This window comes from Equus caballus, chromosome 21 (assembly GCF_041296265.1).
Source record: "Equus caballus isolate H_3958 breed thoroughbred chromosome 21, TB-T2T, whole genome shotgun sequence".
NCBI lineage: Eukaryota > Metazoa > Chordata > Mammalia > Perissodactyla > Equidae > Equus > Equus caballus.
Genome location: NC_091704.1, coordinates 28,179,953 through 28,194,726, shown reverse-complemented (window position 1 = coordinate 28,194,726; position 14,774 = coordinate 28,179,953). Strand labels below are relative to the sequence as shown.

Sequence of the window (14,774 nt, the reverse complement as noted above, 5' to 3'; positions counted from 1 at the left end):
TACAGTGGCAGTGTACTCAATATTAATGTATCACTTTTAACTTAGGTATTTAAAAAGGCTGTTATGCAATTGCTTAATATTAAATGGAATACTGGCAACATTTAATATATCATGCTATTCACTTCAGTTAGGATTTCCCTAGTGAGGCCCTGTCATAGCAGAAAAGATGGGAGGGGGTGCATTTCCCACAAATTCAAAACCAGACATAAAGAAATTTAATCATGAAAACTGCCATGATTTGGTGAGTTTTCATTTTGATCAAATGATGATCCTAATAGAAGTATTTCTGGGAGCAGGAAGAACTGAGTGGTTCCTTTAAATGCGACTTGAACTTGTAGGTTCAGAAAGATGGTTAAAAACTTAAAAGGAACTTAAGAATTCTGGGATTTCCTGAGGCCTAGGCAGTGTCCTCATGACTTCCTTTTTCTAAAGGGAATAAGGTCATCTGTGGTGTCTTCCATAAGGTCATTTGTAATCTGAACCAGAAAACTCCAGTCTAAATTGTTTTTAACAAGCTTTGAATCAAGCATCACAGAGTAATTCAAAATTTGATATTATATGAGATATTTAAATATTATTATTTAAGAGCAAGGAACACTTACAATGTCCCGGGCCATGTGTTAAGTGCTTTGTGTTATTATCTCATTTAATCCTCACAGCAACACTATTAGATAAGGACTGTTACTAGCTCTGTTCCACAGATGAGGAAACTGAGGCACTCTGATGTTGAGCAGTTTGCCCAAGATCAAACATCGAGTAAGAGTCACGCTTTGAAGCAAGTCACGCTTTGAATTAGCTCCAGAGCCTGCGTGCATTACCACTATATTATAGCGCCTCTAAAATAAGAATGATACCATCTTGCATTAGTGTTATGCTTTCTAAAAAAATTATTTTTAAAGGTATTATTTTAGCCTCACAGAATCATGAGGAGCGTATGACATTTATTATGCCAATTTTGGAGATGAATCTCCAAAAGGATAATATTTGTTCATCATCGCACATCATGTTAGCAGTAGATCTGTAAGAGAATTCAGATTATTTGGCAGGGTAATGTTCTTTGAAGATGATGATTATATGATGATGAACATGAACTTTTTTCAAAACCAATATTGGTCCCTACACTATGTAAAAGAGTAGGTCTCCATGGGAAGTAGCAAATACGAGGATCAAAACAGTGATGTAGAAATTTATTTTTCCTTGTATCATTTATTTGAAATTTCTTAATTCTTTTAGTCCATTCTACTCTAGTCTGTTCACATGCTGAAGTGATACCCAGGGGTGATATGATACCAAAAATATCTCTGAATCTTTTTCAGTTACCACACAGTTCAACGTTCAATACTTCTGAGCTCTGTTCCATTTGTGGGCAATGATATAAACAAAGCACTTTATAAATAAAAAACACAAATGATGTAGTCATCAGAGTACTAAAGGAGACATAAAATTAAAATACATTTAAACCAAAAGGAGATTTCAACTGAATATTTTTAAAGTGAACTTCTCGTGGCTTTTTATTTCTATTTTTATATATGCCACTGTCTAGAATAAGGTATGACAAATTAGAATGAAAGGACACACAACTAAGAAGCTATGATAATGGTAGAAAAGCCAAATTTCTGCTTGAGGGATAACAAAGGAAAAAACGTAATTTATTTCACAGTTCAGGGAACCAAGACTACATATTAATAAACAAGCCTAAATTGAGTGTTTTGAAAACTCAGGGCAACATATATAAAAGAATGGCCTTCTTAGAGAACACAAATAGCTTATTTCCAGCATTTTTATTCCATGTATATATGAAACAGGGTGTTCAGAGTTATGACCACTATTTTACGAACTCGTACTTAGCAAGACTTAGGATTTTACAAATGTGTGGTCTTCAAGAAACAACATTTGTGCAGAACTAATAGGTCTGTAATTTAAAAATAAGTTCTCAAAGATGAATAAAGTTGACAGAGCAGGGTAATACAAAGCTGTTTTATTCTACTAAAAGGTAATCACCCTGTCATGGAACTTCTAAGAAGTATCAAGAGTAAATATAAAAAATCACTTTTATGGCTGAGTCCAGCCCCAACATTTCAATCAATACCGGAGTGCTAATTGTTAGCAGGCACTATGGATGGGCACAGACTCGGCAAGGTCCCTGCCGCCACGTTTGCAGCCTCAGCTCTCCTGGCACAAAAGCTGGGTTTTGTTTCTATTTTAAAATCTAATCCCATAGCAAGCAGAAGAGTAACTGGTCTTTCAAGGATAGACTTGCATTAGCCATCCTCATATGAGACTGATGGAAGAAAAACTAAAAAACAGAATGTTAATTTATTGATAAAATGTCAACTACAAACGCAGAGCAAACCAGAATACTCTAATCAACATTTTCATGAAAGATTGTTTAGTGCCCTCAGAATCAGAGCAGAATGACTAACTAGCCAGTGTCCTCATGACCTCTTTCTAAAATTAAAGTCCTTTGCTGCCATGACTAGGGGGTTATGCTTGCAAGGGTGATGGTTTTCAAACTGAGTTCCTGGGAACCCTGTGGTTTGCAAAGTTGTCTCAGGCCAACTGCAGGGCAAAGGGAGGCCAGGTACCTTGGGCAGTTTCACCAGAGCCTCTGCTTTTACCTGTTTTATTTCAAGGTTAGGTTTGAAAAAGAGAGTCTAGTTCTTAAAAAAATATTTACAAAAACGTAACAGTAGGAATACAAAATTAATACTTTCTAGGCAAATTCTTCTCTCTGTATTGTCAGTTTCAAGTCTCCATTCTCTTTAAACCCCTTCAGTTTACATGCTTCCTTCTCAATGAGTATCTTACAAAGGGTAAGTTATACTTTTATGTTAATACAAACATAGCATAATATAGACACACCCTAGTCTCTGAACTTGGGTGTTTCCTAAACTCTATAGCCACTTATCTGATATGGAGGGTGTAATGACTTACCTCATTGATCTTCCCAGAGTTTCACTTTCAGAATCTAACTTTAATTTTAAGTGTTAAGGTATACCTTTCTGTAACCATCACATTCTGCTAAACCAATAGCTCATATCAATGATTGCCTCTTAAATAACTTCGATAAAATAAAATTAAAACTACTCTAGATTTAGATATGAAATGTCAAGGATCTAAAAGGTGATCTATTAATCTTTTATGAACATTAATTATCAGCTCAGATATTTTAGGAAAGTGTCCCATTCTTTCATGAGGCTGGATAACATTTGCTTCCTCTATTCTACATATTGGTTTTGTATAAAAATATTTACATATACAAATACCTGTGCATGCTTTATTTTTTTAGCACAGTCTCTATATTAGTAGTATAAGTATGTTATATCTTAAGAAATACAAACTACAGTCACTTAGATGTCTTGGGGAATATTACTTTTGGCCTAAAGCCAAAAAGGTGAGATTTTAAAAAAAAAAATTTCCAATAAAAAAAGAAATTTCTGTGCACTTTTTACATATGCATGAGTACGTATGTATAAATATACATAGTTCCGTTCTATGTATTATATACATATATATCATCAATTAATAAACAGATGAGAATGGCATTTCAATATGTAGAATGAGACCCAAGATGACTGCATATTCCTTACCCCTACCTCTCAGTAGGAAAAGAACATTCGAGACCAAATCTTCTCTCCTACACTTACAAAAAAACCAAGCCTTCTAGAAAGGAACAGCATCTTCCTCTGTGTATTTCTAACACCAAAAATGTTGTTGGCACTCAGTAAATGTTAAGTAATGACCATGTTGATAGTGATGACTTCCCACTTACGGCAAGTTCTAGCAAAGTCTGAAGGCATGCTGTTCAGCACATTTAAAACTGAAATAAGAGGAGCTCTTCATGCAGCCATGGTTTCAATCGCTAAGAGTCAGGGAACTGTGTCATGTTTCAGCAAGCTGGTAGTGCGTTTGATGTTTCTACATATTCTTATAACCAAGGATACAACCACCAATTGAAAAGCGAAAAAAGAAATTCATTAAACACCTATTTTGATCACAGCCAACAGATATTTTGTTGAAAATCTTCATGATTTAAGTAATATAAGAAGTCGTTTTGGATCATATAGTCTAAGCTTAAATCTTCTCAACTTAAGGGATAAATAAATGCACTTACAGGAAAAAATCCTCCTATCACCAAACAGATTTCATAATCGGGATACTTAAAATCTTGCAAAAATTCCATAATATTTCTGGAAGTAGAAGTTCTAGAATACCCAATGCTACAATACAAAGAAAGCACTTAGTATTTATTATTCAAAATGGAATGTGGAGAAAAAGCCCCAGCAATTTCAAAGACGAAAAAGTCCAATTTGCATTCTGTCTTGGAGTCTCAAGATGTGAGCCCTTAATTTCAGGTTCTGCCTTTTACTTTTTGTGTAATTTTGAACAACTCACTAAACCTCAGTGAGACTCAATTTCCTTATCTGTAACAAGGAAATAATAACATAATTCATAGATGATTATAATTTTTAACTTACTGAGGTAAATTATAGAAAAATACTTTGTAATGTGAAGAGAGCTCTTTAAATGTTGTTCATATTTACTTTAAATTTGCTCATTAGAAAATGTAGTAAAATATAGATTCTTCACCTAGTCTGTAATTTACTTAAATTGAACTGGAAAAAAATAAAAACCAATCAGGTAATGTTGGAAGCCACTTCTGAAATGGAATTATATTTCATTTCTACTTTAAACTTTTCTAAAGGCTTTGTATCATATTTGTTTCAGAAACTCAAAGGAGTCAAAATAGTTTTCATGCAATAAGTTAAGGCCCAGTTTCAAAATATACCCATGTTTATGGAATATTATAGATTCCTAAGAATGACTTGGAAAAATATCTGAAACATTGGCCGGTAGGGGAAAAACACCCTCAGGTTTGCAGAATAATATCTTCAATGTGAATTCATCAATTTAAATATGCATATGTATATAAATATACATTTATACCAATGGAGCGGAAAAGAACCAGGAAGATATACACCAAACTATGGACAAAGTGCCACTGAGATAAGGAAGTAAAAGTGGGCCTGATTAACAAAAGATTTTCACATTTTACTTTACATATTTCTGAATTGATTAATATTCTCAATAAGAATGTTTCCATGTATTATATGCATAATTAAAACCTGAATGAAGAGAAAAATATATTTAGTATTTACTAAGGAAGAATAGTCATTTGTAGTTAATATCTACGTATTGAAATATCAGATCCAATTTTCTAACATTTGTCAGATAGAATCTCTGTGATAGATTTGAGAAATCTAACCTCAAAGCTGAACAAATTCAAAATATATATTCAAGAGTTCAAACATTCCACTAATATAATTAGCTAAATCAATCTCGAGTCTTAAAAATAGAAATGAATAACTGATTTATTCTTTTTCCATGTCCACATGAACACTGTAGCTGGGGCAACTATCAACATTAAAGCTGTGTCTACTTGCAAAATGAAACCTCTTATCATACATCTTGATAACAGTATGTGTTTATTTTACTCCAGCTCAAATATGTGAGTATCTGCAATCACACAGATTTTCTACCTCCTTAATTTTGATCCATCTTTGAATCTGCTTGTATATTTCATTTAAAAAACTTAGGGTAGTTATATATCTACTATAGTAACAGTGTATAGTGTATCTATTTTCTCATCTAGGTAAATCTAAGAAATTATGTTTACTCCTAGAATGGAATAGGATGCATCGTCTACTATTCATATTTTCAATCCAATTTATAGGTTCTTTAATATTCTGGCAATGAATCGTCAGTCCTGGCTTTTAGTGCTTTTATAATTGTAATTTTGGGGGAGTGTGTTTTCATAGTTATTTTAATAGAAAGTCAGAAGAGGCTGCATTAAAGACTACAGATCAGATGCCATTTAAAATCCAAAGACCTCAGTTACTGCTTCTAACACACACACACATGCGCGTGCATTCTCACACACCATTGACAGTTAACGGAATTAATTAAAAGCAAGCATGACTATGATATTTACAAATTATATATGTATTTGCAATATAGATATTACATATACAGACGTATTATTACTTCAACATCTTGTATTTACTGTATGGAGACTGTTACTCCATTTTTTTCAGTTATCTTTGAAATAGATAATTAAAGATTATCATTAGAATGTCAACTTCATGGGGTGAACTGGCATCTTTTGGATTGTTTTGTCCCTACTGTATCCCCAGAGCCTAGAAGAGTGTCCAGTGCATCATAAGAGCTCAATGAAATATTTGTTGAGTCAATGATTCTCCTAAAGAAATAAGCACTATACCAAACATGATGCTTTCCGTCTGCCTACACCTCCTTCTAAAGAGCTCGCCTTCCCTACCCACTACCCTTATGAAACCTGATCCACTGCCCCTTGATTCCTTCACTGGGCAGCAAATATGCATGTTCTTTCTTTGGAATGTGAACGGTCAGAAGTAAAACAGAGACTCTAATCAGTTCAAGGTGGGCTTGAACCAAAATGTCACGCGGACTTGGGGGCTGAAGTTGCCCTTTTGGGTCAAGTGCAAACAGATGTAGTAGGAGCAAACACAGGGAGAAGCAGGCAAAGAGTGGAAACACAGAGACAAAGAGAAATGGATGATTACACGACCCCAAAAAGCAGTTGCCTCGATTCTTGGGTTTTACCAACCCAACAAGGCCCATATACTTTATTTCTGTGAACTGCTGTATCTTTACAGTAACTATATTCACTCCTTTTTTACAGAAGCTAGTCCGAGTTGGTTTCTTTTCCTTGCAATCAAAATCTTGACTAGACAAGTCACTATATGAGAAATTTTATTTTGCTACTCATAAATCGTTTCCTTCCCTCCAAAAATAAAACTATTTAAAATCAATACTATATTGTAATATTAAATAGCCAGAGTGAATTAGCTTGACATTGAATTAATGATTACTTGGTCAAGGGGCTTAAATTAAAACACACACACACGCAAAGTGGAACTAATAATTAAGCATCTACATCTACATCCACATGCAGAGGTTCTGGAGACAGCACTCCTTTTTTATGGCTGGCATCTATTACACTTCCAGTCAAAATATTAGCTTCTTATTTTTCTCAAACTTCACCGTTTTCTTCACTGAATATTAATTTGTTTCCAATAAGGAGGCAAAACTCAGAGACAGAGAAAGAGAGAGATTAAGGAAAGGGGAAAATGCCATAATTTTTATTGGCTTTATAGAGCAAGAGAATTTAGTACTTGAAAAGCATAATTGCTTTTTAGGGAGAAAAAAGGACATTCATATGTCTATTTTAAAATAATCATTTAAAAGTCTTAAAATATTAAAATGTATTAAAACCAGAAGTCAGTATTTTAGAATAATAGTTTTAAAGTCATTTTGATATAATTAAGTAAAACGTTCTTTGCTTTTGAGTGCAAAATAAATTCAAGGCTAGTTATGAAATCCCAGTTGCCTACTATGGACAGATACCTTCTCTTTCACCTGGCATTTTATACCCTCTGCTCTGCAGCTTTCAATGTTCTGACTTGGGGGTGAATCCACAGGGCTGAATGCTTGAAACTATCAACTCACCTGCCTCTCTACAATTGGCTCATCCCACCCGGAAAAGCATCACTATGGACCACACAGATCACTTAATAGATACAAATGGGCAAAACAGAAACAACACATCTCCTAAACCAAATGAGGCAGAAAAATATTAATATGAAATCCCATTGCCTCGCCATGTAAGCTTATACTTTTCTCCATTAGTAGCACGTTATGAGTGGGAAAGAATTCAACGCAGATGTAACATGATTTCATCTATTGTTCTTAGTTCCAAGATTTGTAAAACGGATGAAGACACACAAGAACTTTAAAGTTTTCCACAAAATAAAGTAGAAAACTTGATCAAATAGTAAATTTACTTTTAGGATTTCTCTTCCTTTCTCACTGACTCTTCCCCTGTAGATTGGTGATGGAACAGGGGTTGGAGCAAAAGGAAAAAGCAGAAGTGGACAGATAAGCACCTGAGCCTCTGTTGTCAAGACCCTCGGCAAGCTTCCTTGATATTTGAAATTCCTGCTTCACTTGTTAAAGAATGGAAGTTATGCTGGAAGCAGGAACAAAGTGAATGAAAACATAAACTCCTCAACTTTCTCCCTCTCCTCACGGATTAGAGACACAGGCCATTTGAGATGAGGCTGCCACTGTGTGTCGGGAGGTTGAATATTTTTGTTCGAGAAGGAGAATGATCAAGCACCTGTTGCAGCTCCGAATCCTTGGTGGCTTCTCCTCCTAGACTATAGCTCTAGTGAGCAGGTGACAATCCTAAACTTCAAATCCAAGGGAGTCTGAAGGGAGGAAGGAGTCAAGAAAGACAAGGAAAGGCGAAAGACAGTTCCCATTTCCTTTCCTTTCCAGAATGACTTACTGCTTCCCACACCTTTAATACAGACCTACTTTGAGAGCCTTCTACTGGAGCACAGGTGTTTTAAAGGTCAGAACATTTGCTGAAAGGTGTAAATAATTTTCCTCTCAAATATCAGAGGAAGACAGAAAGGAGAAACACGCAAGAAGAGATACAAATGTGATGTGGTATGGTCAAGATATTTTAAAGGATATCAACATTGTAACAAGGTCACTGAAAATAAGGCCATGTGATATGTATGAAAAACACACTTTCTTTTGGTTTCCCCACTACTCTTTTAAGTTTGATTTACGGAGAAAGTCTTCTGACTTTTTGGAGCACTCTTAGGCAACAGAGAGCTTTGCATTCACTTTAAACCGTCAACTCAGATTCCATTCGGAAATTACAATGTCCATTCCAAACTCTAAACCAAAACTCCAGACTTGAGTTAACTCACATCTTCTTCCCGCTCCCAGCTGGGCCCATAAAAGACTAGCTGCTTTGGGGTGAGTGGGTAGGTCAGGGAGTAGGGTCTATCTTCCCCGTTCCTTGCTCTCCTGACTTACCAGCTGTCAGTACTGACTACTTTGGAGTCGGAGAGCATGCAGAGAGGTGATGAAAGGAAGAAGATGGTTTTTTTCTTGAATTGGCACTGTCGTAAGATGGCATCTTGCTCTGGGAACCGGGCAGATGTTGAAAGCTGCCTCTCTGTTTTGTGGGCACATTTGTGGGTTCATCAGCAGCATCCCTGCTGGGCCCCCTGGCTGCAACTCCTATGACTCAGGCAGGGCTTTGTTTCCAAAGCGCTGCTGGTTAATCAGCCCCCCACCAAGCCCCTGGTTTTGCAGTGGTCCAAACCTACAAACTCTTGCTGTTGGAGTCCAAGTGCCTTTTCCAGATGGTCCTCTTGGGAAGGACATAAAATATCTCAAGGCCAGTTCTCTCTCTAGTGTTGTGTACATCTGGTCCGTGGGAAAAATTCCCGCCACTGAAGGCTCTTTCTCTGGGCTTGATGTGAAAGAGATGACTGCGGCCCCCTTTGAGGGAGGGGAGGACTCACAGTAATACCCAGTTCTCTCTTTCTTAACAAACAAAAAAAGCAAAAACGAAAACTCATTTTCATAAATTACTCTTCCCTTTCCTTCTCTGAACTCTTTTATCGACTCAATCTGAATTAAAGGCACCTATGTGAGGGGCCCAAAAGCCATGAAACTGATTCTTGGCCCCCTATTTTGAAAACTGGAATGTAGGACTGGCACTACCCTTTGGGATGCAGCTTCCATTGTGTCTGCCTGCCTTTGCCGAAACTCCACTTTTAATATTTGTTACCATGTGATTAACATCACAGTTCCTTTACCATTGCTTGTAATCTACTCAATATCCACCTTGCCTTCTTCCATACTGGTGGAAACCCAATTATTTTTGCAGGAATCTACTTTTGGAAGCAGAGAAGGCGACTCCACGCCCAACTCAAGAGGGAATCCTGAACAGTCTAATCCCATTTGCTGGCCAGGAATTGGTTTATGTCATAAGACCAAACCTAGCCAAACGGCTATAAAGGGAAGTCGGCTGAGATGACATCTGGGAGAAGCGTTTCATCAAAAGAAGCACAAGGAAGAAAGGGTTCATTTCCTTCCTTTGGGCTTTGAGCCTGGCTAGGGCCATTATCTTGTGATAATGGGGGGAGTCAGTCTAAGCAAAAGGACAACTTGCTAAGATGATAAAGCAGAACCCAGGTGATATGCCTGAGCCTCTTCATAACCATCCCTGGAACACTCCACCTTGAAACCCTATCGTATAGGACAGGAAATTTTCCTTATTTGTTCACATCAAGCCATTGAGTTGGCAGCTCCAAACCTGTACTATAGGTGTCTTCCCTGAGACAGTTCATCATGGAATATTTATTATAATCCAAAAGGCCACTTCTTCATAGCTAATCAAGTCAAACAGCAGAGGGAAGCTTACATTTTCTCATCTTTTTTTTCTTTCTAAATAGCTGGTGGGTAAGCTCATCTGCCACAAAAAAAAAAAAAACACTTTAAAATCAGATGTTTAAGTTAATTCTCAAAATTGCAATTGCTATTATTGAATTGAAACAACAGTTGTGATGACACCTGTAATAACAAATGTAAATAGAAACAAACAAAAGTTATGTTCAATTTGCAAATCCGTCATTTATCAGTAGGCTTGGGTCTCTCTTGGAGTTTATGGGGAAACCAAAGAGGTTTCTGATAGTCCATGATATTGTCAATATTCAGGGCAACAATCACATTCTAATCTTAGAAAATCAGGAGATGATGTGTATGCCAAAAAAAACCTTGGAAATCGAATCATACTTTATGCTGAATTCCATTTGGAGGATCAAGCAAGGACTTATTTTACTTTCTATATTATGATGTGGGTGTGCTTATATTAAATCACTTTCTGAGAAACACTAGATGACTAATTTGTGACAACGATATGTTTGCAGACTAACACATTCATAAGAACAGCAGAATAATGAGCTAATTTGTAAAGTACCAGATGGAATTTACTGAAAGCCAGTGGCCTAAGCTATCATAATTGTCCTTTATACGCCAAGAAGACACTTCTAGAAATCTTGCTACCCACATCTTTGCTTTTGGATAAACAGGCCAAGGTGTCACCAATCTGCCTTGCCACGAGGGCAGGTCTCTGGTATTTGAACATGCTTGCTAAGGGGAGAGGCTGCTGCAGTGTGCACTTCTTGCTTTTTTTAACTCCACCGTCTGAATGGCGCCCATAATGAGGGACCACTAATCTTACCTGTTCTCCAGTCCCTGTCGTTGTTGTTCTTTTGATGTCGTTTCTTCGCTAATTCACAAACATGGAGGTGCATTCACGTTCATCCTTGAACAGTCTTTCTTTTTCCTCTGTGTTTGCATGCTCCAGCTCACTGATATTGGCACCATATCCTCAGTACTTCAGAGATGGTCTTTTCCATTTTTTCTTGCTTTTCCCAAGTCAATCCTGGGATGACTTCATCCCTCTTATCCTTAGCCTCATCGTCCCTCCTTTAGTCCCCAACCCAAGCTTGAGATTGATAAACCTGAGCCCCAATTTCAGCTTTTTCTGCATTATATCTCCTCAGAGCCTGGAGTGTAAACTAGCTAATTTGCGCTGCTAGGTTAATAGAAGTTTTTCTGAAGAAAGCATGGTTTGGTGGAAGGAGCACAGGTTTTTGGTATCATCAAACAGACCTGAGGTCTCTTAACACTTCGTTTACCTCGGACTCAATTCCCCAACCTTCACTGAATCTTAATTTTTTCATTTGGAAAACAACAATGACACAAACTTCTTAGATTTGTTTGGGATTGCCTTAAAGGGTATAGGTTAACCACACAGCATGTGTAAGAAACCAATGCATATTTGTTTCCTCGCCCTCCTCAAATGTTTGCTGTCTAGCCTGCTGACTGCCATGGTGGGAATGTTCCATTAGGGAAGAAGGAAAACAACAGTGTGGAAATATGAGGAGGCCGAATAATAGAGGCTTCTCCAGCAATTACTAATGCAAAGTGCGTTAGCAGAGTGGCTACAAAATACCCATGGTGTGGTTTTTACATTGTTTGCCCTACGGAGAGCCTATAAACTTAACTAGAATAAGACCATCAGCCCCAAATAAAAGTGGAAAATGGATGCAAATAAGCATCACAGAAAGAGAACTACAAATATCCGAGTGCCACTCGAAAAGATCTTTAATCTTACTGGTACCCAAAGAAATAAATTAAAATTACAATAAGATATGTTGCCTATCACATTGGTAAAAATTAAAGACTAAAAACATCCAGTGATGGTGAGAGGGTGGTAAACAGGTACACCCAGAAACAATTGGCAGAAATGTGGATTGGGAGAGACTTTCTTGAAGTATAATTTAGTACATTTTTTAAAATGAAACACGCACATACCTTTGATTTGCAGGAGTCTATCAGCCCCCAAACATACAATAGTGTTGAAGATGATTAAAAATGCATACTAACAAATGATCGAAATATTTTTATTATGTATAAAGACAATGATATAGATTTATAAAATTTATAGGTGATTTGCTGTTTTCAGAGATAAAAATAAGTATTTAATAATTGGCAATCCAAAAGTTTCTTTACTTCTATCCATTTAAAAATTTTGGAACTCTTCATAATATAATTGATTGATACTCGGCTTTCCAACCCTATGTAAAACTTACTTCTCTTTTTGGTGATAAATTTTTTATTTCTAAGACTTAATATATTTAAAGAAAATTAAGACAACCCGTCAAACTGAATTTCATTTTTACGTCTCTCTTTTTGTTTTATTCTCCGCCCCCATTCCCCGTGGTATACACAAAGCTTTGCTTTATTGGCACACTTTCTCCAACATCTGAAAAACATAGGGAGCATTGTCATTGTAGGCCAAAACTGATCTCATTTGCCCAAGGAATACAAATTTCTCAGACAAGGGTTTAAACTCCTGTTACTACAACTCTTGGGCCCGGTCCTTTCTATTAGAATCTAATTTTCTTGCAATATGGGAGGAGGAGAGGGGAGATGGTGTCTTTCAAATACAAAGGCCATGTTTCTGATATCATGAGCACAGAGTGCTTCTGGGTCACTTTTACCAGCACTGGAATTGAGCCTCTTCAGTCACACCATCTGGACCAAAGTGGCATGCTCAAGCACATCCGTTAGGTGAGCTGGCTGACCCAGGCCATGAAACAGACTAAACGAAACTAATCCAACAGAAGCTCACTAGAGCGATCACCAGCCCAACTTGGCTACTTTGTTAGAGAAACCAATATCCAACATTTTAAAATGAAATAGTTCCTTCTTTCTCAAGGAGAACTATACTATATAAGACTAGAAATATATATAAAACTCCTTCCATCAGTGTGAGCTCCAGATCAGCATGGTGTAAACCAAGTATCTGTATATCTCTAGCTACATAAATTGAACTGAGCTTCTGAAAAGAGCATGGTATTAATTGAAGCATTAACATAAGAAACTAATTAGCTTCCTTCCACATACCATTTAGAAACATGCAATAGCTCATTGGAAATGAGAAAAGAAGGGTGAAATAAAGCTAGCATTTTTTGAGTCTCTTTTCTGCAGATGGTTTTGTGCACAAATTTTACACAAGTTATTTCTTTTAATACTTGCAATAGCTCTATGCAACACACATTAATATTAACATGCCCCACTTTATAGATGAGGAACCTGAAGAACCTGGAGAGGTTAAGTTACTGCCCACGGACCCAGACAGTAGGTGGCTGAGCTGCATCTGGACTCCAAAACCAATTTTGCCCACTACAATGTGAGACCAGCTTTGTCCTGTGGATTTAGAAGTGGCTGAAAAGGACTGGTTGGGAAGGAGGCACAATTGTAAAGATAGTAGATGGGGTAATAATGACCATGAGCCACATGAGTAGTAAGTGCCAGATACTGTGCTAAACTCTTAACTCTCCGCATTTAATCTTCCAGAAAAGTACTACTAGCTTGTCCATTTTACAGTGAGGAAACTGAAGCACAGAATAGTTAAGCAAGTCAGCCAAAGTTACACAGCTAGCCAATAAGTCTTACAGTGAGCTCATAATATTTCATTATTTCATTTCCCCGTATTTATCTTTTTCTTTTCTCTTTCTTTCTTACAGAGGAAAAAAAACAAGCGACTTCTATTACAATTTACTGATTTCATATACTTTTGGGAGTTCTATTGCTTTTCGGATAAAGAATAACCAGTGTTCTCCCCCACCTTTGAGATGCCAAGATGCTATCTGAGGATACTGGAAGGCACTTTAATGACGTCCTGCTTATGTCAACAGATCCGCATAGAATTAGGCTGCAGTTCAATTTTTAACCCCACCCATGACTTTCTAAGCCCTCATCAGAAACATCTTGTTTTAGTTCTTCCACATGCAAAATTAAAATAGCTAGGTGTCTTTGTCTAAAAATGCTAACAGATGATTTGGCGAAGGCTGATATTTTATATTGTCTCTTTGGCTGGTTTGGGGATTATTCATCTAGCATTGAGTGAGCGCCCAAGCCCCTCCCCTTTCCTATTTATTATCAGGCTGCTGCACTGCAGCGTTGAGACATCTGATCATTTAGATCATTAAAAATCAATCCAATGACCAAACATTTCTGTACATTTTAGAGAAATGACAAAAAGTACAGTATTAGATTGCTATTAACTGGCTCTGGGTTTTCTTTTTACAGCTGCCAGGAAAGTCATTTGGTAAAATTGATTAAACCAGCATGCCAGAAGGAGAGAGGAAAAGAGCAGAGAAATGTAAACACAGCGAGCTTAGAGGGAGGGTGATGTTCTTCTTGGGAATGAAGTGAGATGTGGCTGGGGGAGGGCGGGGGGGCGGGTAGGAGGAAAACCTTGCAGACAGTGAGCATACTGTAATTTGGGGTAT

At 37.0% G+C, this 14,774-nt stretch overlaps 1 protein-coding gene across 22 annotated transcripts in view; it reads right to left on the bottom strand.

The window, feature by feature from the left end:
* The window catches only part of PDE4D (phosphodiesterase 4D), a 1,371,041-nt gene that overhangs the window by 521,154 nt on the left and 835,113 nt on the right, over nt 1–14,774 (bottom strand).